Raw genomic sequence first — 3,888 nt, forward strand, 5'->3', positions numbered from 1 at the left:
CTTTATTAGAATCATAGATGTTATCTCATATCATGCGATCTTTTATCAATTCTTAAGGCATGGCTTATACTTGAATTATAGTTGACGGTTGTGAACCATGATTCCATATAATCACTACTTACATGCTGGTTTTCATTTAAATTTAATTTGATTGTTCTTATCATGACTTATTGCGATTATTATGAATCAACTTATGCCTGACATGCCATAACTATATGCTTTATCATGGTTTGTTGTGAGTCGCTTATGGATCTCTATTCACTACACTTAATAGTGGGTGATCCCTCTGGTGTATGTGAACCTATACTTAGGATCTAACAAGATAGAGTATGGTAAAAAATGGACCCTCGATTTGGAGGCTATATGGGACATGGAACATTAATGTGGGATTTACTATCCATAGGTTATACGGCTTGAGTGGCTTAGAAATGACCTCGCTCTGATTTAACCTTACCTGACCCCTTTGCCGTCTCGATTTGATGATCTGATCACCATTTTACCACTGCGATTTAACATCTATCCCACGTTTTAATGGTTGTCTTGCGTGGCTTCGATGGCCTATAACCATGCGATGGTAATCCTTATTGAATTTGATTGGTCACTAGTCGACGAGCATCCATTAAACTTTTAAAATGAGAAAACCTGATGAGCTAAGGATGGTGGTCATTGGACACTATACCCAAGCTATCGGCCTACGTTGGGTGATGAGCCCCCCGTGGTGACCATTAAGTTACTCAAACCGGCTGATTGTAATTGGAATAAAATGGTTTGGCTAATCATACATTCATAGCATATTGGCGATGACGGGTGGCTAATTCTGGATGCTATAGCATGTGCCCTTACGTTTAGTGGGGTATCGTTTCGCTAGCTCCTATACTATCGACTATCGACCTACGTACGTGATATACAATGACTTGGTCACTATGTTGTATAAGATATGCTACCCTGGTGACCAGTCTTATGCATGGGTGATGAGCCCAAGTTCGACTGGATGAGCATCCCCAGGTTAATGTGCATTCACGCATCCATGCACTTAAATAAGACTGCATCATGTATTGTTTTGAATGTCTTATTGTTTTTAACTATGCTTAGCTTAGGTGGCGGTGTGTAATCTTGAGGAGAATTCACACTTAGTTGGCCACTCATCCATCAAAAATATAACCATACAGATAGCACAGGTGGCTTAAAATACACTCGTGTCCAGAGTGATAAAGAGCAAGGTACAATTATCAGGGATGTATAGTTGTATCTGCTAGGAGAAGCTGCACAATCTTGCCGCTCAAGTTTATATGCATTTTATTATTTCTCTTGTATAAATTATGTAATTTTTGTACTTGCTATTATAAGAGACATTGGTTTGTATAAGTCATTATGGGCAGCCACTCACATATTCAGAATGTAAATGTAAATTTTTCTTTATGTTTGATTTATCCATCTTTCATTAAACTGCTAACTCTAAAAGAATATATATATATATATATATATATATATATATATATATATATATATATATTGGAATTTGACTATCTTTAAAGGTTAAACTCAGTTTTTTTAGAGAACGAGTCATATGCTCAGGTTCCGAAAATTTACAGCGTGACACAAGGTCTTACTGACGTAGAACACTAGGCATTGCTTGCCTTCAGACTCTCAGATGAGGGCCGAGCTGGTCGTTGTTCAATGTCAAATATTACATATTTTCCCCCATTTAAATCTTGGTTTTATGAACATGATAATGCTTAGTGGTATATTTTATACATGTTTGTGTTGCAAGGTGAATCTGAGAGCTTGGATTGAAAAGAATGCTAAAAGCATGGATTTGATGCTCCAGAATCACCAAAGCAAGGAGTGGATTTTAAGAGACCAAGATTAAAGATTTCAAGACCTCAAGATCCAAGAAAACTAAGTGCAAAGGATAGAGAAAAGACTGGCAAAAGCACAAGTCAAACAGAAGAAAAAACAGACAGTTTGGTCCGACCTAAGCCAACTTTAGTCCAACCAAAAGTGCACAAAACAGTCTAGCAAGGATCATGATTTTCATACTTTAATTCGGTCCAACCTCAGCCAACTTCGGTCCGACCGAAATCACAGAAAACTGTTTAACAAGAAATCAGGATTTTCAGCCTTAATTCGGTCCGACCTGAGCCAACTTCGGTCCGACCAAAGCAACTTCGGTTAGAGATTTCGATTGGACTCAGTCCGACCTAAATATTCTACACATAAATTTCAGAAATGACTTCAGTCTGACTGAAGTGTAACGCGGGGCTTATGCAAAGTGCATAAATTTAAGGCGGTTTTCAAAAATTTCAAGGCGATGCGTAAGATGGGACTTCACAACTATAAATAGGAATCCCTAGGACATTCCTAGGTATTATCTAGGGTTTAAGGAGGGGATCTAAAGGGTGGAAAGATGCCGCTAAGATTTTTTCTTCTTCTTCCTTAGTTTATTTTTATGTTTTATTTAAGAGTTCTCAGTTCAATCATGTCTATGGTTGGATAAACCTCTTAACTAGGGCTAAGAGGGGAAGCTTGTAGCGTGATTTGGATGTTTACTTTGCTTTAATTCATGTTTATGTTGAACTTCATTGATTTCTAGTTGATTTTAAGGAATATTTTCAGTTTTCTATGGTTTGATGTGACTCGAATTACAATAAACACTGCGATAGCTTTAAATATCTTCTTTTCCTATATGAGATTGTGGGATTGGTAAATCTTGTTGTTTATTATAGTCTCCTAGGCATGGTTGGGTGATAGAATCCCTTCCAATCTTCACAATTCTTCTCCATTGAGTCAGGATCAATGAGAAGTTCAGAGATTTGATCATCTCTTCCTCCAACTAGATAAGATAGGACTCTGATTCCAGTTGTGTCTTTTGAATTAAATAAGGTAGCATCTTAATAGCTACAAGTGGATCCTTGGCACCCTAGTTCCCACCTTTAAATTCACAAGTTTCGATCAACACAATTACTCCTTTATATTCTAAAATCATGTTTAGATCTTCTTGTAGTTCTAGTTCTACTTACTTTCAGAAACATATAAGATTAGTCCCGGTGGATTCGACCTCGGTCTCACTGAGATTATTACTAAATCGCGACCCTACACTTAGGGTTGTGAACAACCTCCGTAGCGAAGACTACCAAGTACAGCAACAAGGGTTCTCCCAATTCTGGTTTCAATAGCAGTGGGGGTGACCCAAGTACTGTTTCAACTACTGAAATGCGTGTTCACAATTTGGGGTCCATTTTGCCTTCTTATTACCCTTTAGTTGCTGAAAGAAGGGGAGCCACTTGTCGGTTGCCCTGGACACAAAGCGATAGAGGGTGGTGATTCTTCCAGTGAGGCACTAGATCTCTTTCATGATCTGAGGAGATTCCATGTGCAATAGAGCTTTGATTTTATTGGGATTTTCTTTAATTCTCTTTGACTAACTTGGAAACCAAGGAACTTACCCAAGCTAACCCTGAACACACACTTGGTCAAGTTCAATTTCATTTGGAATTGCCTCAAAATTGAGAAAGTCTCATCAAGGTCAGCCACGTGGTCGGCGACCTTGACGCTCTTCACCAGCATATCATTGATATAGACTTTCATGGACCACCCGATTTACTGAGCAAACATTTTATTCATCAGCCACTAATATGTGGCTCCGGCATTCTTCAGTCCGAAGGGCATGACTCTGTAGTTGTAGATGTTCACAATCCCAAGTGTAGGGTCGCGATGTAGTAATAATCTTGGTAAGACCAAGGTTGAATCCACAGGGTCTGAACCTTGTACGTATTCTGAAAGTAACTAGAACTAGAACTAGAAGAAGATGTAATCTAAATCAGGAGAACGTAGGAGAATAATGGTGAATTATTTAACTAAAACTTGTAAAATTCAAAGGCGGAAAAC

Source organism: Magnolia sinica, chromosome 18 (genome assembly GCF_029962835.1).
Source record: "Magnolia sinica isolate HGM2019 chromosome 18, MsV1, whole genome shotgun sequence".
Lineage (NCBI taxonomy): Eukaryota > Viridiplantae > Streptophyta > Magnoliopsida > Magnoliales > Magnoliaceae > Magnolia > Magnolia sinica.